The sequence below is a fragment of the Heterocephalus glaber genome, unplaced genomic scaffold (assembly GCF_053883595.1).
Source record: "Heterocephalus glaber isolate CG9 unplaced genomic scaffold, H.glaber_assembly_v1.0 deba00001465, whole genome shotgun sequence".
NCBI classification, from domain to species: Eukaryota; Metazoa; Chordata; class Mammalia; order Rodentia; family Bathyergidae; genus Heterocephalus; species Heterocephalus glaber.
The window spans coordinates 1,378,984-1,405,272 of record NW_028258312.1 but is presented as its reverse complement, the minus strand read 5'-3'; the positions used below and the strand labels follow the sequence as shown (position 1 = coordinate 1,405,272).

The 26,289-nt window shown below is 42.4% G+C and overlaps 2 protein-coding genes and 1 non-coding gene across 3 annotated transcripts in view; 2 read left to right on the top strand and 1 right to left on the bottom strand.

The window, feature by feature from the left end:
- Positions 1–13,378: 13,378 nt before the first annotated feature.
- Positions 13,379–26,289, bottom strand: part of LOC147826539 (uncharacterized) — a 36,188-nt gene continuing 23,277 nt past the window's right edge. The window contains exon 2 of the mRNA XM_087180821.1: positions 13,379–13,520. The gene's annotated coding sequence lies outside the window, so the exon portion shown is untranslated. The remainder of the gene's footprint in view (positions 13,521–26,289) is intronic.
- Matr3 (matrin 3) overlaps positions 20,528–26,289 on the top strand; it is a 60,141-nt gene continuing 54,379 nt past the window's right edge. Inside the window, exons 1-4 of the mRNA XM_004841828.3 lie at positions 20,528–20,585; positions 21,314–21,351; positions 22,909–22,990; positions 23,832–23,907. The gene's annotated coding sequence lies outside the window, so the exon portion shown is untranslated. The remainder of the gene's footprint in view (positions 20,586–21,313; positions 21,352–22,908; positions 22,991–23,831; positions 23,908–26,289) is intronic.
- On the top strand, positions 23,481–23,681 carry LOC147826540 (small nucleolar RNA SNORA74). Its single transcript, XR_015439022.1, has one exon. It is a non-coding gene; the product is annotated as a small nucleolar RNA SNORA74 (small nucleolar RNA).

Here is a 26,289-nt window from a genome sequence, read left to right as displayed (position 1 = left end):
TGCAAGCGCAAGGACCCAAGTTCAATCCCCCATACCAAAAAAGAAAAAAAAACAAAACTAATAATAATTATGATTACTTAGGCATGGTGGAATATGCCTGTAATTTCTGCACCAGAGAGGCTGAGACAGGAGGTTCACTGACAGTTTGAGGTCAACCTGGACTGCCTTGTGATTTCAAATCCAGCCTGAACTTTGTAACAAGACCTTGTCTAGAAAAAAAAATTATTGTAATCTTATCATGAGAACAGATCAGACAAATCCAGACTGAAGTACATTCTAGAAAAAACTTGATCAGTACTCTTCAAAGTTGTCAAGATAATGAAAAACAGGGCAGACTAAGAAACTGTCATAGATTGAAGGAGGCTAAAGGAAACACTATGACTAAATAAAATGTGATATCCTACATTGGATTTTGGAACAAAAAAAGAGAGAAAAAAGTAGAAAAAGTAGAAAAACTGGTGCAATCTATAAAAAAGTGGTGTGCCAATGTTAATTTCTTAGTTTTGACAAATGTACTATGATTATGTAAGATATTAACATTAGGGAAAGCTGAGTGAAATGTACATAGGACTATGGGAACTCTCTATGCAATTTATTATAACTTGTCTGCAAATCTAAAATTACTCTGAAATAAAAAGTTTTTAAAAGGCTTTGTGGCTTCCTCTTATTGTCTTTCTTTGATCATGTGCTGCCATGTGATGACACACACAGTCCCAAAGGAAAGGCAACATCATGAGTCATGGAGGCATCCAACTAACAGCCTCCTGAGACATCTTGGAAGCCTACCTTCCAGCCCTTGTCAAATGACTGTAGTCCTGGCTGACTGCTTTTTTTCCCTTCTTTTTGGTTTTTTTGAGATAAGGTCATGCTATGTAGTTCACGCTGGCTTTGAACTCACTATGTAGCCCAGGCTGGCCTCAAACTCAAGGGGATCCTCCTGCCTCAGCCTCCTGAGTGCTGGGATTACAGGGATGCACCGCTACGCCAATTCTCCTTTCTAAAGCTAATTTCCCTCATTATACTTACTGCCTGACATATTATGAGTCTATTTACTTCTGTCTCCACACTGGAATGTGAGCTATAGGACAGTGGAGACTATTTGTGTCCCCAGTGCCTGGAAGTGTGCCTGACACAAAGTAATATTCAACAAAGGAGAGTTGTAGTTATTATCATTAGGTTAAAATTCCTTCCCTGTCCTCACCTGGGAGAGGGGAGACTCAGTCCCTTGGGTAGGAGATGGAGGATGGGGCCAAGGTGGACTTGGCAATGCGGCACTAGGAAATGGGAGCAGAGATGAATTGAAACCCTGAGTTCTGGACCTAAATTCCCCATCCACTGACAAACCTGAAACAAAGCGCTTCTTCTCTTTGGGCCTCTGTTTCTCTGACTTTAAATTCAAAGACTGCGGTGACCTATGAGATCATTCAGATTTCTTTCAGCTCTAATATTCAGTGATTCTAAGGTTAGGCTTGGAGGAGAAGTAAGGAGAGCTCAGTTCTGGAGATGAGGAAAAGGAAAGGAAGTAAAGAACATACTTTATCTCCACAGGGACCAGGCAGTGCCTATCTCTGTTCACATTGTGCATATTGCCTGGAACCCCTGTCCTATCTGGTGATCTATTTCTTTGCCAAGGCCCAGCTCCCTGCTTCTATGAAGCCTTCCCAGGCTCCCCTGGCCTGAGTTAGCTCTACCCTACTCCAGGCTCCCATAGTCCTTTGCACATGTCTTTCTAAGGCACCTTCCACATAATTGGACCTTTGAATCCTGGGGCCTTAATTGTAACAAGTGAGTCCCTGAACAACACTCCTAGGAAACTTGTGCCTAAATGGAAAGAAGGAGGAAGGGAGAAAACGAGGGAAGGGGTGGAGGTTCAGAGCTATGCTGGGGCTCCATTAAGACTGTCACCTTTTCTTCTCCTTCAGTCCTAGCCTCACTGGCAATAGAAGCACTCCCATCAATGCGCCTGTCCCTCTGTCTTACCTAACCACTCTGCCAAATATCATTTATTTGAGCCACATTAATTTTCATCTGCTCCTCTTTCTCCTTAGTACATCATGTTCCTCTTGTAATACACACACTGAGTCCCTTCACAACCCCTGCCCCAGGTCTCTGAAGGCTTCCTGATATTTGGTATGCAGACTGGTTTGAGAGGCCACTTTCTCTCCAAAAGAACAGCTTGAAGAACACGGTGTGTTCTGGGAATCACAAGTGGTAGTGTCGTGTTTAGTCTGCAAAGTGAGATTGGGAGCAGTGAAAGATGAAACAGGACAACTAGGCAGGAATCAGGCTTGGTTGATGTCTTTGGTGTTGCTGTAACAGAATACATGGGATGGGTAATTTGAAAGAACAGAGATTTATTTCACAAAATTTTGTTTTGTTTGTTTTTTTTAAGACAAGGTCTCACTGTATAGTTCAGGGTAGCCCCAAACTCCTTACTAGTCCAGGCTGGCCTTGAACTACTAGTGGTCCTCCTGCCTCAGCTTCCAAAGTGCTGGGATTACAGGTATGTACCACCACCTGGCTATTTCACACGATCTGGAGAAGTCCAAGAGTGAGGAGCTGGCATCCAGTGAGGGCCTCCTTACTGGGTTATTTCATGGCAAAAGGCAGAACGGCAGAAGAGCATGGGAGAACAAGAGAATAAAAAGGGGCCAAACTTGCTTTTCTAACAAGCACACTCCTTCAATAAAGGCACTAATTCAGTCACCTCATAGTAGTCCCCACCTCTCAACAGTGTTATATTGGGGATGAAGTTTCTAACGTGAACTTTGGGGAACACATCCAAACAACAGCAGTGGAACATTGTCTAGTAAGTTACACTGGCTGTCATGGCTTTCCTCATAAAGAAAGCCACAATAGCTCACCCTGCTTTCTCCAGGGTGTACTTTGATCTTGCTTTTGCCTCTTTTATTCAGCCCACCCTGCAGACCCAGTTTCTCCCTCACTCTTCACTTTTACTTTTTTTTTCTCACTTTTACTTTTTGAAATAAATTTTGCTACTGCTTTACAAAAAAAGTTATGGAAGTCACTGAAGAACTCCAAACACTGTGGAACTCACTCCCTTTCCACTCAGTCCTCTTCTCTTACATCCCTTCCTAGCTCTTTATGCCCTGTACCTCCTAACCCATTCGGCTCACACCAAAATCCTAGAAACTCCAAAGATTTATTTAGAACCTTCACTATGTAAGTTTTCTGTTCACATTGCCTCATTTCAAAATTTTGGCACCAACAGGTGAGAAAAATAACTCCTTTAAGTTATTTATCCTACCCTAAGTCACAAATTCAGGAAGAAGCAGAGCCCAGTTTCTTAACCATTATGTTAATTGACCCATGAATGGTACTAGGAATTAAACCAGGGGTACTCTACCATTGAGCTACATCCCAGCCTTTTTGTTTTTATTTTGAGACAGAGTATCACTAAGGCCACAGATTTGTGATCTTCCTGCCTCAGCTTCCTGAATAGCTGGGATTATAAATATGCACCATCATGTCTAGCCTCTCTATTATTTTCTAAGTCTTTTCTTTGGGGAAAAATTTAGTGATATTATTATGATGATACCTTTGAGCCCTGGGAGCAGAAGCGAGAAGAATGAGTTGGGGCTAGATGTTTCTAGAATAAGGACTTCCAAATTCTGCTGGGGCCTATATCATCCAGTCTTGCTTATTTCTCTGTGCTTAGCAGCCAGTCTCTTCCCATTCTCTGGGTATATCCCCTTTTTAGTGCTGTTTATTCCAGTTCCTATGCCCTCCTTCACTTCCTTGAACATTATCTACCCTTGAATTCTTGATTTTGAGTGATGTATTTGTCGTGAAACTCCTCTGACCCCTCTAGATAATCTGGGTAACTGCAGGGGATGACCACACATTCCCTCTCCTTCCAGAGCTCATGCTAAGCTCCCAAAGCTCTTCAGCAAAGGTTAGCTCCTCCCTACCTCATCTGCAACTACCTACCCTTGTGCTCTTCCACAGGCTAAAAATATAAGGCCAAATGTGTTTCCCAGAACATACCAAGCTCTTGAAGCCCTTGCCTGGAAGGCCATCATCACATTACTCTACGTCTTCGTGGACCAGGAAAATTCATAATTATCCTCAATCTCAGCTCCAGCATAACCTCTACTTCCACTGACATCATCATCATTCAGAACATCATGTTTTGCTGACTGCTCCCTAACTGGTCTCCAGGATGCTACTCTAAACTTACCCCTTCCATTTTCCATAAAGCACCCACAGTAACCTTTTTAAAATGCAAACTTGATCATATCACCCTTCCCTCCTTAAAACTCTTAAATGGCTTCCCATGCCTTAAAGGTAAAGTCATCACTCCTTCACCTGATTCTGGGCTCCTCCACCCTACTCCCTCTCACTTCTCTTGCTTCTTGCCTTCTGGATCCACCCACTACACTGCTACTCCAGCCACAATTCTCGACACATTTGCTCAGTTCCTTGAAGCTTGCCTGTTCACTCTTGAACCTACCTGATACTCCTTCAGTCTGGAACTCTTCTTCCCCTTTTCCTGACTAAATTGCTTGACTTTTCCCGCTGGTATTAGCCTAAACTCCTTTCACCAGAGAGCATTCTACAACCCCTAGTGTAGGCAAGCTGCTTCTGCTTTCTGTTCGCGTTGTCCAGCATTTACTCCAGTACAGCATTAAGCCTGTTTATTTACTTGTATTTCTCCCACACCCAATTAGGAGATCCTTGAAGGCAATGAACCTGCTTTTTCCCTGCTCTAGTCCAGAGCCAATAGGCCCCCATGAACAACTGTTGAAGGAGGAGTGAACGGCTTTGTCCTCACAGTGCAGGCTCAGGTATCACTACAGCTCCTATTACCATCAACCTCACTTCCTACTCTACATTACAGTTGGCTAATTGAGAGTTCTCTCTAAGGACAGGGATTGCAACGTTAACTTTGTACCTGTGCCAGGTCATGGTGGCACACACCTATAATTCCAGTGCTTGGGATTGCCATGAATTCAAGGCCACCCTAGACTACATAGTGAGTTCAAGGCTAGCCTTAACTACATAGTGAGAGACCTTGTCTCAAAAAAATCAGGCCTGATGTGGTGCTGCATGCCTATAGTGTCAGCACTCAGGAGGCTGAGGGAGGAGGCTTGGTGTGAGTTCAGAACCAACCTGGGCTACATAATGAATTCAAGGCCACCCTGAACTACATAGTGAGACCCTGCCTCAAAAAAAAAAAAAAGAAAAGAAAGAAAATTTGTACCCCTACTGCCTAATAAAGAGTTCAGCATTCATCCTTCCATCCACCCACTGTTTTTAATAATTATTAATTGAATATCTACTATGTGCTAGATCCTGCAGATGCAATAGTGAACAAAGTACAAGGTCTGCCGTTGAATTCATGTTTCACTGGCATATAATGGGTGCTCAGAAAACAGCCTCTTAGTCCTACTGGGATAGAGCTACAAGGGGGTCTTTCCTGTCTGAGCAGAAAAAGCAAAGAGCATAGGCCCTAGGAGAGGAAAATAGATTGTTTTGGTGACCTCTTAACCTGCCTTGTCCATGCCCCCTTGGGACTAACCATCAGGCAGCAACAGGGAGGGAGGAAATGAGGAAGGGAGGGTGAGTGGAAAGGGTCTGAGTCCCCAAAGACAACCAATGGTGTCGCAGCTCAGTGCTCACAGCCACTTTGCTGAGGCTGTTTGGTAAACAGCTTTCTTCCTTGCACTGGACCAGCAGAAAGAAATGGATCCACAGAGGGAAAGACATAAAGGGATAGCAATAACAGAGGAAAGGGAGGGAGAGAAAAATGGAACAAAGTAGAAAAGGAAGGGCAAGGAGGGAAGAATCAGAAACCTAGGAAATGGAAGGAGATGAGGTACAGACAGAGGGCCTGCCCTGCCGGCTGAGTCCTGTGTAGATCACAGTAGCTCTGGGGTATGGCTCTTCATTTGTGTCACTGGAAAAGAAAAAAGGATTCAGTTTTGAACCTTTAGAATTCCCTAGATGTTTTCCAGGGCCCACTGATCCCATCTGGCCATCCCAGGAAGCTTCTTCTAGGCACCTGCTGGCCCCTAAATCAGGACATGCTCCATGCAGACTCCTCCCAGTTAGGGAAGGAAAAGCAGTCTTACTGGAAACAGCAGCCATTGATTTTCATCTTTCTTAGAAAAGAACATAGAAAAGACCCTCTGTTCTCCATATGTTTCCTGACTAGGGTCTACGCTCTCTGAGATACTGGCCAGACACTATCTTAATTTGCAGGTACAAGGGCCAGGGATTTAGCTCAGTGGTTCCACTCCCTCCCTCGCAATAGCAAGGTCCCAAGTTCAACCCCCAGTACCAAAAAAAAATTTTTTTTGATATTAATTTGCAGGCACAGAACAGCAGCTTCCTTGAGCTGAGAGCTGGGGAGACGTGGGCACCACCCCAGGAGCCCCCAGATGCCAAGCCAACAGCCTGAGTTCCTCACAGTGAGCTGCTCTTGCCAGCAGTCTTAGCTGCTCGCTCCTGAGGCTGTGATGCCATCTGCTGCCCAGCTAAGGAAACTGGCCCTGCTCTGGCTGCAGGGCGGGGCCCAAGCTAGTGTGGGTTGGGCAGAAGATCATCTGTGCTTTTGTTCTGGACAAATCAATACTGGCCCTCAGGGATGTAGCAAATGCTCTGATCCCTCCTATCAGTCATCCTTCTTGACTAGGCAGCATCCCTTTCTCCCACAAAAAGGAACATAGGCATTCTAAAGGGATGGGTGAGTCTGCACTATCTTTTTTTTTTTTTTTTTGGTGTGGGGGGGTCAGGGGTCGAACTTGGGACCTTGAGCTTTCGAGGCAGGCCCCTGAACCACTGAGCTAAATCCCCGGCCCTTCACTATCTTTTATAAAAGTCCAGTGTCATCTCAAGGTTAAATTACCCAGAGGGGTACCAACCTGCCTTTGAAGTTCTATAGCTTTCTTCAAAGTGATTTTTTTTTCTTTGCAGGTTTAACTAAGATTATTCTGAGTTGAGTTAATTGGATGAATGAAATAATGAGGCCAGGCCTAGAGGAAGCAGAGCTTTGAAGAAACAAGCATGCTTATTCAGATTTGACATAAGGATCCACGGACTCAGCTGCTTTGTTAAGATCTTCTCTGTGTTGTGTTCAGGCCTTTTCCCAGAAATGTTAAGGACTGTATATATGTTGAAGAGAGAGATGGTGAGTTTGAGGAAATTTTCTGCAAATGCTATACTCCAAGATGATTCCCAATGATCCATATCTCCTATTCATGCATCAGTAGTCCTCTCTCCTGTGGTACCAGGGTTTGTCTGTGTAGCCAATAGAATATGGAAGAAGTAATCGTATGTAACTGCCAGTATTCGGTTACAAAAGACACTGTGGCTTCCTTCTTGGTCTTCTTCTTTGTCACTTTCTCTTTCTATGATCATTTGCTCTGGGGGAAGGCTGTTGCCATGTTGTGATCAGCCCCATGGAGAAGCTCATGTCCACAGCCACATTACTGATCTTGGAAGCCAATCCTCTGGCCTGGGTCAAGGTTTCAGATGGCCAACTGCACCCATGTTGACAGCTTGACTGCAACCTAGTGATACTGAGCCAGCTTAGCTGAGCTCCTTTCCCTCAGAAACTGTGAAATAAATGTCTGCTGTTTTAAGCTCTTAAATTTGGGGACAATTTGTTTTGCAGCAACATAATAGACCTGCCATATGTTTTATTATTATATCATGGCATATCATCTGCATTATATCACTTCATTTCCTTATAAATCTGGCATCTGGACTCCATCCCTCACTCTCTCTCTAGCTTCATCTTTTACTAGCTTGCCTCAGCTCAGCCTGACCCTTGGCTGAGTACCTTCCCAAGGCCTTTGAATTTGCTTTTCTCTTTCATGGAACCCCCTCCCATACACACACCTATAACCAAAATCTCTTTTCTTGACATCCCTCCCAACACATCTTAAGAAGCAACTCCCACCATCTTCCTATCCTTTTCTCTACTTTACTTTTATTCTTAATTTTATAATTATGTGACATATATAATAAAATATATTTTACATATTTATCTTGTGATTTCTATCCTCCCCACTAAAATGTAAGCTCCAGCTATCTCCAGCACCTGGAATTGTGACAAGCAAATAGTATATGTGTTGGGCTGGGGATTTAGCTTAGCGGCATCGTGCCACCCTTGCAAGAATAAGGTCCTAAGTTCGATCCCTGGTACGGCCCCCCCCAAAAAAGTGTATGTGTAATACATACTTAAATGAAAAAAACAAATGAATGTCATCACGTTACCCAATGGAGGATCCCATAGAAATTCTTTCCATGTTCTTGGTGTTCCAAACAAAGAATTGCACAAGACATAGAGAAAAGGTAGCAAGTTGTGTACATTTATTAAAGGTGGTAGAGAAGTATGTTCTACAGGGCGACAGTGGGATAGTGAACAGACCCACAGATTAAGAAAAAGGGATCTTTTATATCAAAAATTCCTGGATTGGCTTCTCCTTCATGCAAATAAGAAATTGGGACAGTTTTCCTATCAAAAACTCACTTAGCCTGGGGCCAGATTTAAACTGCCCTATTATAAGATTTCCTTGACTTCCAGAAGTCAAGAAGAAATGAAGATACCATTTTTCTGACTGTTCCTCAAATAGTGCCAGAGTCAAAGGAGGGATTAAAAATACTGCTTTCTGATATGTTCTGTGTACAATGTTTATGAGCTGTGGGGTCATTTTGGCCCCTGTACTCTGCACATGTCATCTGAGTATTTACAACCTTGGACAAATTTCACCCAGTTGTCTGGTTTGCCCCAGCCCTAATCTCCTATCCCAATAATCCACTAATTATAGTATATCCTCTAGTTTCCATATCATATATCACATATATATTATATTTAAGTGCAGTTTGAGGCAGTGCAGACATACAGGGGCTGTAAATAAGACCTAGCTTTGTTGCCTGTTGGCTAGTTATCTGACCAGGCACATAAGTTCTCTGAGCTACAGTTTTACTCGTCTGTAAAGTAGGACTTATAAACTTTCTGGTCCTGTTATAAGGTAGTCATAGGGATCAAATGAGATAATGAAGGTTACAGCATTTAAGAAATTTCTAAAAAAGAAAAGGGGGCCAGGGATTTAGCTCAGTGGTTCCGGCACCTGCCTCAAAAGAGCAAGGTCCCAAGTTCAATCCCCGGTACCAAAAAAATAAATAAATAAAGGAAAAGAAATTTCTAATACATGATGTAAGTATTTTTGAAATGTGTTCCAAAGACCACTGGTCCCAAGATAAGCTGTAGGGCCAGGGATTTAGCTCAGTGGTTCCAGCGCCTGCCTCACAAGCACAAGGTCCCAAGTTCAATCCCTGGTACTAAAAAAAAAAAAAAAAAAAGATAAGCTATGTAAAGAAAAAGAAAGATCAAAAAAAAGTTCAAAGAGGTCTGGGAAATATTGGTTCTAATATTCTAACTCTTGGGGCCATTCACAATTCATCTTAACATACAAAAGGCTCTGAAAATCCCACACTTAAAGGTTTTCCCTCATGTACCTGACTATACCTTGGGAAACCTTGCTGTATACAAATACAAAGCATCGCCTTTGTGGTCCCAATAGTACTGTTACTTTAGATCAAGAAGAAATGCTAAAATTCTTGGAATGAAAATCTTGCTCAGGTGACTGATGAGCTCTAACATCTGAAATGGAAATCAAGAGGAGGGAGGAGGAAACAAGAGAAGGAGGAATAAGAAAGGAAAGGAAAAGGAGACAGGAACAAGAAAGAAAAATGATGATGAGAGGAGAGGACAACTAAACTAATTCTTTTTGCAAATAACTTGAAGAACAAAAGCAATCTGAAATTTCCTATGGATGGAGCTAGGGTGAGAGAGAGAATCCTGGAATCCTAGTACTCCCAGTTGGCTGAACTCTGCTTTTTCCTTTAAACATTGCTTCTGCCAATTTCCACAGTTTAAGCTCAGGCTTCTTTTTCCACTTCAAGGAACCGCTGATTGAAAAGATTTCTTCTCTATCAAAGAGGAGGAATCAGGTAAACCACATCAGCAGCTTCTTAATTTAGTATACTTATTAAGTGTCTGCAGTGGCAGCTGCCATTTTTCCTTTCCTTGTGAATAATAAGCCTTATGGCAGCAGTCAGCTCCCCAGAGCATGCCTGACTTAGAAAAGGAAGAGGAGCCACAAGGTCCCTCCACTTCCCAGAGATGCTCCTAGTAAAGTAGATTCTTTCACTCTCTCAGGAATTCACTCACATTCCAATCTTCAAAATGAGAAAGTCCTTAGTACATCTTATTTTATTCTTTTCTCTATAATTCTTTTATTGCCTTTCTCTTTCCCTAGAAGAATGGAGTGATTTGTCATAAGCTGCATACATCACATCCACATGGCAACCCATCTCTCTGGGCATATATGATTAGTAAACAAACATAATTTGATTTTTTTTTCCTGTGCTAAGAATCAAATCCACTAGCACTAGCCTCTCCTTGAGCTACACCCTGGCCCAAACACTATTTGGGAAACTTCATCTCCCACTGGGAAAATAGGCTTCTTTGTCTGTTGTTTGTTGAGACAGGGCCTTGCTACATAGTTCAGGCTGGCCTGAACTCACTATGCAGCCCAGGATGGGCTCAAACTCATGGCAATCCTCCTGCCTCAGCCTCCCCAATACTGGGATTAGAGATATGCACCACCATTCCTAGCAGGAGAATGGGCTTTTAAAAAATTATTTATTCTAGAGCCAGTCCAATTTAGCAGCAGGGTTATTTATTTACTTATTTTTATGGTGCTGGGAATCCAACCCAGGGCTTTGTGCATGCTAGGCAGGTGCTTTACCACTAAACCATACCCTCAGCTATTTATTTCTTTTTAATTTTGGTTTTCAAGGGTGGAATAGGGAAGTAATGGAAAAGAAATGACATACATCGAGTGCGTGCCTGGCACATTGTATATAATATCGCATTTAATCTTCACAATAACACTAAAATATGGATCTTACTATTCTGGGGTTTTTTGGGGGACTGGAGATTGAACTTGGGTCCTTGCGCTGAAACCACTGAGCTAAATCCCCGGCCCCTGGATCTCACTATTCTTATTCTTTAATTTCTGTTTGGTTTTCTCCTGAAACAGGGCCTATTTAGTTCACACTGGTCTTGAACTCACTGTGTGGCCCAGGCTTGGCTCCAATTTATGGCTAATCTCTCCTGCCTCAGCCTCCTGAGTGCTAGGATTACAGGTGTGTACCACTACACCCAGCCTTAATTTCAAAAAGTTTTAAAAGATGGAATCTTGCTATGTTGCCTACTCTGGCCCAAACTCCTGGGGTCAAGGGTTCCTCCTGCCTCAGCCTCCAGGCTCATACCACTGAATCTGTTTTATAGTTGAGGAAATTATACTTACTTAAAAGTCACATAGCTAATATGTAAGTGATGGAGTCAGAATCAGATCTACATCTGATTCCCAATTCCAAGTTCTCTCTACCCAGGGAGTATATATCACCTAGAAATCTAGGTCTTTGGTTTCCTTACATACTTTGTGAGAGACTGAGTTTATTCCCAAATAAACAAGCTGGGATTCTGTCTATTTTCACATATCCCTTTACTGGAAGGTAAAGTTAGTATCAGAAAAGAGAAAGTAACCACCTCCTCTCCTTCCTCTGACCAAATCTGAATTCACTCTGCCTGAGATCCACCTCCCCCATTAGATTACAATCTTGGTAATGGTAAGAACTATGTCTGTCTCGGGCTGGAGATTTAGCTCAGTAGTGCCACTGCCTGCCTTGAAAGCACAAGGTCCTGAGTTAAATCCCCGGTACCAAAAAGAAAAAAGAACTATGTCTGTCTCATTCCCCATTGTATCCTTCCCAGTGTCCAGCCCAGGGCCTGCTTCATGGGAGATATTCAATGTATGTTGAATGAATGACAAAGGTAGAAACAGATTCTAAAAAGCAAGATAAAAGAACATGGGACAAAGATTTAAAAGCCCAATGCTTAGTTTAAAGCAAGGAAGAAGAGAGGTAGCCAGGAAGAGAATGACAGACAGTAAGATAAGAAAAGTCAGCAAAAACAAGTAAGATAAAAATAGTCTCTAGCCACTGTCCTTCAAAATTACTTTCTATATTTGAGCCTAAGTGACAAGTGAAATCTCCTCTGTAATTTCCCATGTGTTCAGTTTAATGAATTTCCGGCAAATGGTTTCAGTATTGGAGGGCCAATTTGGACATTGTGGGGGTGGGGTTGGTGAGAAAATGAGGGGTATGAAAATAGACTAACAAATTGAGTTTAGCAACCAAATGAAGGGGTGATAGGAGGCATGTGCGGAGGGAGCCAAGTTCTGGAACTTGCTCAACTCCAAGAAGAACTGGATATTGGTCTTGTGCAGATGATGTCACCATGATGTTTCCCTACATGCAATAGAGAGAGCCCAGAATCCTAGGTTACTTTTCAACCATTCTTTGAACCAAGTTGGCTATCGTCTAAAGAGCTGTACTTGTATACAGAGAGGGCATTATAGTAACTTTTCTTTTTTTTTAATGTAAAACATTTAATCTACAAATGTTGACACTACAATATATAAAATAGCTATTATAAATGCACATAGTATATTCTATAGCTGCCAGGTTTACTTTTTTTTTTTTAAGGAAACTGTAAGTTACTCTGTGGTTAAGACTTGTATCTTCACCGTTGAAAAAGCCCACATTCTATCTCAGTGATGTATGGTAAGACTTAACAGCCCCAATTATTAAATACTTAGATCAAGTCATAACCAGTTTTATTGCAAAAGGACCCTGTACACATTTACCAATTCTAGTACCTTAATGGCTACCCAACAAGTCATTAATATACAGAAACATGTATCACGAGAAGCAAGAAACATCACCCATCCCTTCTGGAAATTAGCAACTTGTCACTCCTGAGCAACACTGCTGACATCACTGAGGTCTGTACCAGTCACTTTTCGCATTCATCTTGAGTGAAAGAAGGAATGACTTAAGTACAAATGCAATATATTATAAACAATTTCTTATTTTAAAAAGTCACAAATTAAACCAAAGTATTTTACAGAATTTACTACAAAATACCATAAAAATTACCTTCACTTAAGGTCTCTCTCCACGTATCCGGCAGGCCAACTAGATGTCTTTGGGCATGATGGTGACTCTCTTAGTGGTAGTATCTTCAAATAGGCCCACCAGGTATGCTTCACTAGCCTCCTGAAGGCCACCAATGGCTGCACTCTGAAACCTCAAGTCGGTTTTGAAATCCTCGGCAATCTCTCTCACCAACCTCTGGAAAGGCAGCTTCCGAATGAGAAGCTCGGTCAATTTCTGGTAATGACGAATCTCTCAAAGCGCCACGGTACCGGGCCTGTAGCGATGAGGTTTCTTCACCCCGCCGGTAGAGGGAGCGCTTTTCCTGTCAGCTTTAGTGGCCTGCTGTTTTGGGGGGACGGGGGCTTTCTCACCAGTGGACTTACGAGCACTCTGCTTGGTTCGGGCCATTTTCTTCTACCCAACGCCGAAGTCTTAGGTCTATTCTCTGATTGACGGCCATGCCAGCGTTCAGTAAAGTGCTGCAGTTGCCAAAAAACGAAAACGATACTCTCCCAACGACCGCTCTGCGCTTATAGCAACTTTTCTTTTCACTGTACTGATGATTGGACTAGGTGCTAGGCAAGCACTCTATCACTGAGCCGCACCTCTAAGTGTTTTCAAAACCACTTTAAAACAAGGTCTTCCTAAATTGCCCAGGCTGGCCTCAAGCTTGGGATCCTCCTGCTTCAACCTCTTGAGTAGCTAGGACTAGAGATGTATAATTTAATTTTAAACATTGGAGAGAATAAGAGATTCTGGCTCTTTCAGTTCCCCCATGCTTCCTACATAGTAGGTACACCATAAATGTTGAGGCAAGTTATGATGAGGGATTTGAGCTAGGGAGGGAAAGCAATGGAAATGTACACTGTACCCCTTGTCATCTGTCCTGCTGGCTCAAATGCCCTACATTTTTCCATAGATTGAGGAAGGAGCTCTGAGATGCTGTAAGACCCAGAATAAAAACTCTTTCTTGAACTCTCAATCCTCCTGCTTCAGCCTCCTGAATACTAAGAGTAAGTGTATGTGTGTGGGTAACTGGGCAGTGAACCCAGGGCCTTCACACTGAGCTATATCCCCAATCCCCTCCCTCTCTTTGAGGCAGGGTCTAAGTTACTAAGTTGCCCAGGCTGGGCTTGAACTTGTGATCCTCCTCCCTCAGCGTTGCAGCCATGCACCACCATCCCTGGTTACTACAGTCAATTTTAGAACATTTTTCATTGCCTCAAAAAGAGATTCTTAGCTAGCCACGGTGGCATACGCCTATAGTCCCAGCACTCAGGAGGATGAGGCAGGAGTATTGCCATGAGTTCCAGCCTCAGCTACATGGTGAGTTCAAGGCCAGCCTGAACTGCATAGTAAGAGCCTGTCTGAAAAGTAAAATTAAATAAAATAAAAATAATAATAAAAGAAAGAAACTTTGAAAGATGGGGTGTTGAAACACATCTGTAATTTCAACTACTTAGGAAGCTGAGACAGGAGGTTCAAAAGTTTGAGGCCAGCCTGAACAAATTAGCAAGTTTCTCTCTCAAGGAGGGGGCGGTTTCCTGGGGATATAGTTCAGTGATAGAGCACCACTCTGGGTTCAATTCACAGCACCACAAGAAAAATAGTTTAGTTTTATTTAGCTTACATGATCCCCTTGCTGTATCACAAAGTAGATAACATTATGACATGAGTGTTATACATGAGAGAAAAATCATATGGTGAGGTCAGAGACCAGGAGACAAATCTTGCTTTTTTGTTTTTTTGAGTTTTTTTGATACTGAGGATCAAACTCAGGACCTTGCACTTGTGAGGCATTTGCAGTACCACTAAGCTAAATCCCTGGCCCTTTTGTTTTTGTTTTTCTTCCTTAAATTCTTTTATTGGTACATTTTAAGTGTACAATATGTTTACATTTATTATTGGGTGCTTGTACCTGTAGATGATGTATCTTGGTTCTTATTTTTTTCCCCATTACCTGTGCGCCCTTCACCCCCTCCACCCTTCCCTATTTACATAGACTTCATTTCCATTTTTTTTGTTTTCTCATAATTTTTCCTTTCCTTTCCCCTTCCCCTCCCACCATCCCTACCCCTTTGGACCTTTTCTTCCTATTTCAAATTATCAATTATTCATTTTAATCATTTGAATCCTTATTTACACTTTCAGTTTCTCACACTAGAGAAACTATTCGGTATTTACATATGTGTGTCCTATTTATTTCACTTAAGAGGATGGCCTCAATATGCATCCATTTAGCTATAAATGTCTCTAGTTTCTCATTCTCTATGGCTGGGTAGTACTCCATTTTATAAAAAAACCCACATCTTCTTTATCCAGTTTCCAGTTGATGAGCATTTGGACTGTTTCCAAGTTTTAGCTATTATAAACTGTGCTGCTATGAACATGGGTGCACATATATCACTGTGGTATGATTCTTTTAATTCTTTTGGGAAGATCCCCAGCAGGGGAATATCTGGGTCAAATGGGACCTCTAGCCCTAGTTCTTTGAGGTATCTCCATACTGATTTCCACGGTGGTTGCACCAGTCTGCACTCCCACCAACAATGGAGAAGGGTTCCTTTCTCCCCACACCCCCACCAGCATTTGTTATTGGATGATTTCTTGATAGCAGCCATTCTTTCTGGGCTGAGGTGGAATCTCAGTGTTTTTGTTTTTATTTTTTGAGACAGTCTAGCTCTGTCTCACTCACTATGTAGTCCAGGCTGGCCTTGAACTCATGACGATTGTCCTGCCTCACCCTCCTAAGTGCTGGAATTATAGGCATTCGGCACCGTGCCCAGCAAATCTTGCTCTTTTTATAGCAATGCTTTTTTTTTTTTGGTACCAGGGATCAAACTTGGGTCCTTGCACTTGCGCAGTAGGGGGTAAAACCACTGAGCTAAATCCCCAATCCTAGCAACCCATTCTTGCTAGGCATGGTGGTACACAGCTGTAATCCCAGGATTTGGGAGGTGGAGGCAGGAGGGTCACCTCAAATTGGAGACCAGTTTCGGCTACGTAGGGAGTTCAAGACCAGCTTGGAATATTTAGTGAAACTCTGTCTCAAACATCAAAACAAATTCTCAAAGGAACTGATGGGGTCCCTAGGGAAGTATACTAAGCCCTATGGCACCCTCAGTAACCTAATCACTTTCTCCTAGGACTACTTCCTAAAGGTTCCAACACCTCAATAGTGCCACACAGTGGACCAAGTTTCTAGCACAAGAATCTTTGGGGGATGTGCTGGTTAATCTTGATTGTCAATTTGCCTGGATTAAGAGACTCCTAGACAGGTTTATAGAGTGAATTGTGAGATGAATGGGTTACTTTATTGATGAATTCATAGCTGAATGGATTATTAGAAGTTGGGGTTTAAATGGAGGAAGTGGGTCCAGGGGCATGACCTTAAGTACTATAACTGGTCCCTGGCCCCTTCCTCTCAGTCCCTTCCCCTGCTCTCTGCTTCCCAGATGCCAAGAGTTGAGAAGCTTTTCTCTGCCACGTTTCCGCCTGCAAAATATGGACTGAAATTGTGAGTCACAATAAACCTCTCCTCCTTTAAATTGTGGGTACCAAATAGTTTGTCGCAGCCACTTAAAGCTGACTGATACGGGGGGGCAACAACAGCTAAACCATAGCAAATATTAATGAAATCAAAGAATAAGTGGTGTTTTTGACTGGCTTCTTTAATTTAACGTTTTCAAGATTCAGCAGGGGTGTGGCTCAGTGGCACCACGCCTGCCTCGCAAGCACAAGGTTCTGAGTTTGAACCCCAGTACTGGAAAAAAAAAATTATATCTATTTCTCAGAGGACACTTACAAGGATATTGTTACGGGCTGGGGATTTAGCTCAGAGGTTTCATCGCCTGCCTCATAAGCACAAGGACCCAGTTCGATCCCCAGTAAAAATAAATAAATAAATTAATTAATTAAATAAATAAAAGGGAAAGATTCAGTCAAATTTTAGTATGAATCAGTACTTTTTTTTTTTTTTTTTTTTTTGGTACTGGGGATCAAACTCGGGTCCTTGTGCTTGCAAGGCAAGAGGTGGAACCACTGAGCTAAATCCCTGGCCCGTACTTCATTTTTTTAATGGCTGAATAAATTCCATTGCATGGATATACTACATTTTATTTATCCAGTCATCTGTTAATGGACATTTGGATTGTGTTTTTTGTTTGCTTTTGAGACAGGGTCTCACCGTGTAGTTAAAGCTGGTTTTGAACTCACTAAGTACCCCAGGCTGACCTTGAACTTGCTGTAATCCCCCTGCCTCAGCCTCCCGAGTTCTGAGATTACAGGTGTGCACCACTGTGCCTGGTGCACATTCAGGGTTTTTAGACCTTTTGGCTATTATGAATAATGCTATGAACATTTGTGTACAGTTTTCTATGTGGATATGTTTTCATTTCATTGTACATCTAGGAAAGAAATAGCTAGGCCATAAAATAACTCTATGGTTTTGTTTTGTTTTTTTGAAACAGGGTCTTGCTATTCAGTTCAGGCTGGCCTTGAACTCACTATCTTGTCCCTGCTGGCCTCAAATTCACAGCAACCCTCCTGCCTCAGCTTCTAGAATGTTGGAACTACAGGTATGTAACACCACACCTAACTATGGTTGACTATTTGAAGAACTGCTAGACTGCTTTTCAAAGGAGATCTACCATTTTATACAAGCAGTATATGAGGATTCCAATTTTTCTACACTCTTGGCAATCGATGTTTTTGAGAAATAACAAGAACAACTGCAGAGCTTTATCTAACTTGGGTAGCTATTACATAGCTGCAAGAGGAGTACAAGGATGGAGGAAGAATCCCTCCTTTACTCTAATCCTTTAGGATCAGCCAGAGAGAACACAGTCAATTTTATACTCTCCTTGGCCCCCAACCCAGGTAAGATGCCCCTGACATGTGCCCAAGAATATCCATAGTATTTATCATTCTTCCCCCTAGATTTTAAGCATTAGGTAAACAGGAATCTCTATTGCTAGGGCCTTAGTGGTAACTGAACAAGTGGTTCCTGTTAGATGCTCAGTAAATGTTGACCAATTGGCTGAACAAATTGTTAAATATTTCTCTAGTGGTGATTTCTGTTCAAGGAGGAGAGGAAAAGACCAACCTCGAGGGCAAAAGGTATCAAGAGAGAAGCAAGAAGGAAAGGGTAAGTGGAAGAGAAAGGGAAAGGCAGGCAAGAAGTTTGGGGAACTTGGAGCCAGACTTAGGTCAAATTCAGAACAAATACATCCTCGTCCTTTGCCCTTTGTTTTTCTAGAAATGTTTCCCTTTAAAATTTTTATTTTATGTATTTATTTTTTGGTTGTTGTTTTTTTTTTTCAGTACAGGGGATCAAACTCGGGACCTTTCGCTTTCGAGGCCAGCACAGCACTGCTGTGCTTTTTGGATTTTTGAAACAAAGTCTCATTACGTAATTCAGGCTGGTCTTGAACTCACTATGCAGTCCAAGCTGGCCTCAAAGTCACAGTGATCTTCCTGCCTCAGCCTACCTAGTGTTGGGATTACAGGCATATGCTACCACACCCTGCTTCCCTTTTAAAAAAACTATTATTCCTAAAAAAAATTATTATTCCTAACAATTTGGTCTTTGAGGGCATAAGAAACAAAAATATTAGATATTACAGGGAAAAGAACACATAAATCAACCCACTACCATGAATGCAGAATTTAAAAGAACAGAGGTCAAGAAGGTTGACTATAAAGGATCTTTTAACTAGGAAAAGAAGAAATCATAATCTAGGCTTCCCTCTATAGGACACTAGAGGGCCTTTATTTAAAATAAGAGACCACATTTTCAATATAATATGAGAACATGGTTTACCTCAAAGTCTTATTCATAATGGCTGGCTTTCCTTCCACATAAATCCTACCTTCTACCTAGACCAACCTGTGAATCACCAGGTTATTGGTTCCCTTCTCTTCAAAGGCTCTCATGTTTCCCTGTGCTCAATTACTTCCTGTCTCTTCTCTGGAATCATACATGCTGATGTTTACACACACACACACACACACACACACACACCCTCAGCTTTCCTTTTCATGAATCCTCAGGGTAGCTCTGCCTTCTCCACTTTGTGTGTTTGGAAGGAAAGACAGCAAAATATATGAGATGCCAATGCAGTTTTTCCTTTTGAAGAGCTCTGCAGGACAATTATCCACCCAATCAGCTCCATTTTATAGCTCTCATAACCCTCCTTTATGAACACACTGTGACAGCTGGATGTGGCATTGATAATGGCAGTAGTCTTCAGCCACATTCCTATTTAACTGCAAAGCAGAGCTCTTGCCTACCAGCCCAGCAATGATCGTGTGACATTTTAATTACTGTATTTATGTAAGTCTTTTCCCAACCAGAGTCTGTGTCCAGCTCCATTAAAACTGTGGAGGATTTGTGTTTGGTGCTTTTCAAGCAGGTCTTTGGCCCTATAGCCTAGAGTCTCTTGTTGAAACCAATTTGGACTATGGGCTTTTTCAGGAGAGGTCTGCAACGGTTGGGGTGCACAGAAAGCACATATTTTCATAGTGAGAGAGCTGAGAAAATAGATAACAAAACATGTTGGCAGATGCCAAGGGCAGTGGTTGATTCCCAGGGGCTAGGCAATATATTGTGCCAGGTGCACATTGGTGGGATGCAGGGGAAAGAGTAGGGGAAAGGGAGTTGGAAAGGGAGGAGCTCTAGAATCTAGGAAATTACAATATAAATTTAGGAATTACTGCCGATTGGCTTTTTCTCTCTAGGCCTCAGCATCTCCATCTGTTAAAGCAAGACAGAATCATAATGACTCTACCTAGTGGGGAAAGGAAGTTTTAGTGTTCAAAAGAAATCTTCCTAACATGGCGTTCTGTCTGTTTAGACTAAGGATACGGCCTCTTTGGCTGATTGTGGCTGGCAAAAAAAAAAAAAAAAAAAAAAAAGCCGGAGTTCTTCAGCGTTGCAGCTCAACTAAGGATCTTACTGCAGGGAATCAGGGATGCAGGCTGCAGGTTTAGGCGATAAGACTGACTCCGAAAAACCTCCTGGAGGACTGGACCAAGGTGACCTGTATAGGTGGGAGATCCATTAGCCAGTGACAGTTGCTGCTACAGAAAGGATCAGCAGGGGAGGCACAAAAGCGTAGAGCAGGCTTACAGCAACCAAGAGCTGTCACACGTGTGCGAGAAACACGCACTCCGGGCGCGCTCTGAGCCGGCAGGGAGTCAGGCTTCCTCTATAGGACACACAGAAGGTTGTCTCCTTAGAGGTTCCAAAACTACTGCCCCTTCAACCCCTCCATAAGAAATAGGACGAAAAAAAAAAAAAGAAATAGGACGGCACCCCACTCCTTTTCTACGAAAGTCTAGCGCCTGTACACAGCACACTCATCTCCACTACAGCCTTTGCATTTTAAACCCTGCTTTTCCTGGGCGGGGCGCGTGTCCCCGCCCACATCCCCCGCTCCCAGTCGGCGGACCCGGGGCGGGGCTTCCTTCGCCTCCCGGCTGCCCTTTCACCTACGGCCTCTGCGCCGGCTGCCTCAACCTGCAGAACTCCGGACACACGTGCGGTGAGTTGGGGTCCGCTGCGGGGAGGTACTGGAAGTTTACTCTCCCGGGGCTGGAACGAATGTGGGGAGGCTTCTACCGGGGCACGGGTCGAAACTACGGTTTGTTCGCTTTTGACCCCGGGTTTGGAAAGCATGTTAAAGAGACTGGGAACTTGAAGGTCCAGAGTCAACCCCCTGTGTTCCGCTGTCACTGTTTCTCTCTGGGGAGTCAGCGGGAGCTGGACTCCGAGAGCCTCGAACTCCACAGTCACATACTGTACTTGGGGAGGTTGTGAGGAGCACGTGTCCGGGTGGAACTGGGTCAGTCCCTGACTCAGCCCAAGGCCCAGAAAGGAGCAGGCCAGTTTTAGATAATGTTCTTAGATACGAGCAATGAATCCTCTATTATGTTCCTGTTCCTCTGATTATTTGGAGGAGATCAGGAGTGAAATATATTTGAAAATGGCTGGGAAACGATACGGGCTTAGCCTTACTTTACATAAAGGTGAATTATAATGATGAGTGTGTAGGCACGTTTATTAACGTTTTTGCAAGCATGTTGGTTCTTGCTCTTTTGTTTGCGTTAATACGGATTGAACTCAGGGCCTTCTCAGTAGGCTGTATCCTCACCCTCCCCCCTTTAATTATCTGGTATTGTTTCTGTGGCTCTGGCCTCACCAAGTTAAGGGACGCTACATGTGCTCTCTAAAACTGTTTGCTGATGATAACCTGGAATGCTTTGATTGCAGAATGGCTGATGGTGGGCTTCAGGTAGATGAGACCCCAGGTGAGTGCAACCCATTTCACCCCTTTTGGGCCCCAGCTGTAGGCAGCTGCCTAGGTTGCCGTGTACCTGGGCACGTGTTACACTGCTGGGAGAACAGCAGCAAATAGCTGGTTGGCATTCTGGACCTGGTTCATGACACTTTTGTGGTAACTATTCCAGGATGTCAGCATAGTTATTTATCCAGTAAGGTTAAATCTGTAAGAGCATAACTTTTGCAGGGATAAAGCCTTAAATCCTTACCTTTCTGAGTGGTTCTGGTCTAATAGATTTGACTGGTATGAATTTACTTTTTTTTTGGGTACTGGGAATCAAACATCTGGACCTTGCATTTTCCAGGCAGGCACCAGAACCACTGAGCTAAATCCCCGGCCCTAGTGAATTTACTTTAATCACACCTTGAAAACTGAACAGAGTAATCAAATCAGGGGGGATGTGTAAATAGAAGGGAGAAATCACAATTTTTGTGCCTATGAAGCAGTGAAAGGGTCTGATATAGGACATTTCATTGAAATCAAGGTGTATGGCTCCCGTTCTCCCAATGATAAAAGTTAGCCATGATCCCTTGGTTAAAAGATTTCATATCTGAAACTGTCCATAGGGTGCCCTGTTAGGGAAATACTAATGTGAGCTTGCTTTAAAAATATGGGTGGCATGGAGATCAGGGCAGGGGAATCACTTGAGAACTTCCAAGGCAACACAGTGAGACCCTGTTTTAACAGCAAAATTATGGGGATTCTCTAGCTCTTTAAAAAAATATAAAAATGTTAGATAAAGGCTCAGGGTATTAGACCTAGGTAAAACTACACCAATTTCTGCTTTGAGCTGACAGCATGTTTGTACTGGTACTAATTTTCAAAAGTGAACAGAGTTGTTACCCCTTCAGTAAGTATTGAATCCCCTTCATAGTGATTTTGTTTTAGAAATGCTAATTTTCTGAAAAGAGACTCCTGTCAGTTCTAGCAAAAAACTTAGTACTCAGGATGATTCTGGAGATTGTCCAGTAGAGCTGACTTAGTTACTGCTTCTGTGAAAAGCAGCATCCTAGTATCCATAGGAGGAACTGGTGAGGATGAGGGGGAGGGAACTAAGTTATCAAAGCTTGTTTTGTTCAGCCAATTGGCTTTTCTGTTAAAGGGATTCTCTCAGCAAAATGTTGAGGGCTTTGTGAATGCCTCAAATGTTAATTGTGAATAGCCTTTCTCATATGGGGTCTTAAGACAAGGGATATCCAGAGGGTTTGGGGGATGGTTAGCTTTATAGTATTCATAGGCAGGGAAAAGTCAAAATAGTGGGAACTATGGTAAATCTTGAACCATGTACAGCACTGTTTCTAGCTCTGCAGGTAAGAGGCATTATGAGCTCTCAGTCTGGGACAGTAACCAGTGAAATCCATGGAAAATATGCTACTTCTACTTGTCTTTACTTTTAATTAATTGCATATAACTGTGTATGGAGAATACTTTTAAAATATAACTAGCAATTTTAAATAATGCATTGTTACTATGGTCATTACTCTGTATAATAGGTCACTAATATTTCGCTTGGTTTCCTTTTTAGGATGATGTAAAAAGCAGTATTCTTTACCCTCCTGAAAAGATGAAATAATGGCAGGTGGACAGTGTGGGTATGGAGTTTTCAGGTAAATGTCCTTCCAGCATTGACTACCTCCATGCCAGGCCTGTTGGCTACTTGGTATCCATCAGGAAACAATTGGGTGGCATTTATATTTGCCTCTAACAAATTTAGTCTCTGGGAAATGAAAGTAGGATTTTGGTGATCTGTGTAAAGAGGGATCTTGGAGATTTGCTGTATCCTTCCCATCTGAGAAATTTACAGGATGATTGTAATTCCATGAGGGAAAGTGGTGTATTTTGCTTTGTTCACTGCTAGATCCCAAGCTTAGTCTGTGACATATACCAGGAACTCCCTGAATAGTTTCTCAGCCTTTTGGCTAAGATCAAGTGTAGCAGGAACTCCTCGAATATTAGGCAAAACTACAGAAAGCTTGGAAAGTGCTTCTTCCATGCCTGCTACTCATCACGTGTTTCCTGATGATGATTCTTCTATACCTGTCTCCTATCTGGGGAGCCTATAATCTGAAGCAAATGAGAAATCTATATTAGGAATAATCCAGCAGTTGTCAGCTGTCTGGGCTAGTGTGGTGCCTGTGATTGTGTTACACTGTTGGAAGAGCAAGCACTGTCTTTATTGAGGTTTGGCTCTACACGCTGTTTTGGTGTTGTGGTCTCGCGCCTTTGAGCAGTGTTTTGTACCTCTGAGAGTGGACTGGCTTCTGCTGTGGAGTTGGTCCTAGTCTGGGTACAAACATTTTGTATTAGGAAAAAACCTTGGAGAGCTAGGGGTGTAGCTCAGTGGCAGAGTGCCTGCCTGTCAGGCACGAAGCCCTGAGTTTAATTCTTAGTACACCTCAAGGACCCTTGTAGGAACACCTTGACATCCTTTACCTCCTTTAATCCTAGATACCTTCTTGTGAATGAGAAACCTGCCTCCATCAGGACTTCAGATGTCTGACACCCCTGTGACACATTGAGTAATGTATGTAGTCCTTTTGTCATGTAGGTCCTAATTAGCTCAGACTGGAGAGGATCTAAATTCTGGAGACAAATGTTTAGCTGTCCAGCTGTCATTTCTCAGAGCTTTGCTATACAATATCTTTGTGCTATATATATCGGTATTTAAGTTGGTATAAATTAAATCAGTTTTTCAATCACAGTGTCTCTGTTTGGCTAGTGACTACCATATAAGACAGCTCAGACATTTTGTCAATGTAGACAATTTATTCACTGTTCTAGAATGGGCATCAGGACAAACTTCATGTAATGAGCAAGATAGTAAATATTAGGCTTATGCAGCCGTGTGGTATTTGCATTTAATTTGCAGTTGTGATGTGAAAGCCTTAAACAGGTGGGCACAGTCACTCATACCTGTAACCAGCACTCTGGGAGGCTAAGGCAGGAGGATTGCAAGTTCAAACCCTGTCGGGAACCATTCTACATAATTTTGGGGGAAAATAATTTCACAATTAAGTTATAATTAGGCTTAGTTTTCTTGCCTATAAGCCAGCTATGACATAACAAAACATAACTCCATTTTTGCCTCCTGTCACAGGTGAGACCTCAATGGCCTTGTGATGCTGTGATACTCAAGGGCAAGATTGCATCAGCTAAAGCCATTCTGGCTCCTTTAGAACTGAGTAGTAAAAGAAAGGTTGTGCCTGAGGGCTGAGGAGAGACAAATTCCACTTTTTTTTTTTTTTTTGGTGGTGACAGGGATCAAACTCTGGACCTTGCACTTTCGAAGCAGGTGAGGTGCCACTGAGCTAAATAAATCCCTGGCCCTACTGTCTTTTTTTTTTTTTTTTTTTTCTTAGCCCTCACCATCCCCCTTTCTAGGCAGTCAGAGGATTGATTAGCCTCTGATAAAACCCAGCATGGGTAACAGCAAATTAGCAAGACCCTGTCTCAAATTTAAAAGGGCTGAAGATGAAGTACTGCACGAGGCCCTGGGTTTAATCCATATGCCCACTACCACATATGTGAAGTGGCCTTATACAGTATGTTCCAATAAGACTTTAAAAGTCATAAAAGTTTTTTTTTTTGTTTGGTACCTGGGATCGAACTTGGGTCGCTGCGGTTGTGCAGCAGGCAGCAAAACCACTGAGCTAAATCCCTGGCCCAAAGTTCATAAAATTTTAAGTGTCAAAATTTCCCCAAGCACAGCCGAACCTGGTGGTACATACCTGTGATCCCAGCACTTGGGAGGCTGAGGCAGGAGGATTGCCACAATTTTGAGGCCAGCCTGAACTACACAGTGAAACACTGACTCAAAACAATACAAAATTTTTTTTTTTTCCCTAAGCACTTTCATGTTTGAAAACCATTATTTCCAGGGCCACTCAAAAGTAGATAGTACAGTAGATTGGCTGGTGGGCTCTGGTTTCCAACATCTTCTACAGAATAATATTCAGGTTTTGAGAGTTGAACAGCTCAGTAGTGGCAGGTTTGGGGCAGTGCCAAAATGTCCATTGAAAAGTTCTATATTATCAGTACCTTTGCCTTAGATTCTTCCCATCTTTTTTTTTTTTTTTTGGTACTAGGGGTCACACTCGGGTCCTTGCACTTTCCAGGCGGGTGCTGGGACCACTGAGCTAAATCCCCAGCCTAATTCTTCTCATCTTTTAGAGGAATGATGTGACACAAATTATTCAGGGGTAAAATAGTCTATTTCTGAATTTGGGGTTGATGAGTATTTTTTGCATGGTTTATTATAATGGTTTTGTCAACTTTTAATCTACACTCAAGGGGGAGTCTTACGAACAGCAAGCAGTCTTTACTTTCCAGCACAGCCTTTGATCACAAACTGTACCAGGTAAAGAAAAGAAAAATTTTGTGATTAATAATTTTGTAAGATGTGTATGTGCGTGTGCACGAGCACATGAATGTGCTAGGGTTTGAACCAGTGCTGTACTCTTATCACTGAGCTATAACCCCAGCTCTCTATTGAGTTTTAAATCTGGGTTCTTGAGTTCCTTGAGTATTCAAGGCCTTAACCATAGTAGGGCTACCCTTATGCAGAGAGGTTTCTGTGTTGCTACTTGAAAGAGGTAATTCCTTAGGTGTTTCTGTGCCTGTATTTCAATCCCTCAAGAGTTTTCAATGACATAATCATGCATATTAAAATAATATGCAATTTCCTAATTGATACATGAAGTTAGTCACCTTCTTATGCTTGTTAACTAGATTTTTTTTAAGCAGAGAAATTTATGCCCTGGTGAATATAAGAAGACCAAGTAAAGTTTAGCTAAGCTTATTCATCTCTATCATCTTTCTGCGTTCCAACGGAAACAAATTAATTAGCTTGGTGGGGTTAATGTTCTGAATGTACAAGCTGCCAACTGCCAAAGTAGAAATAAACACA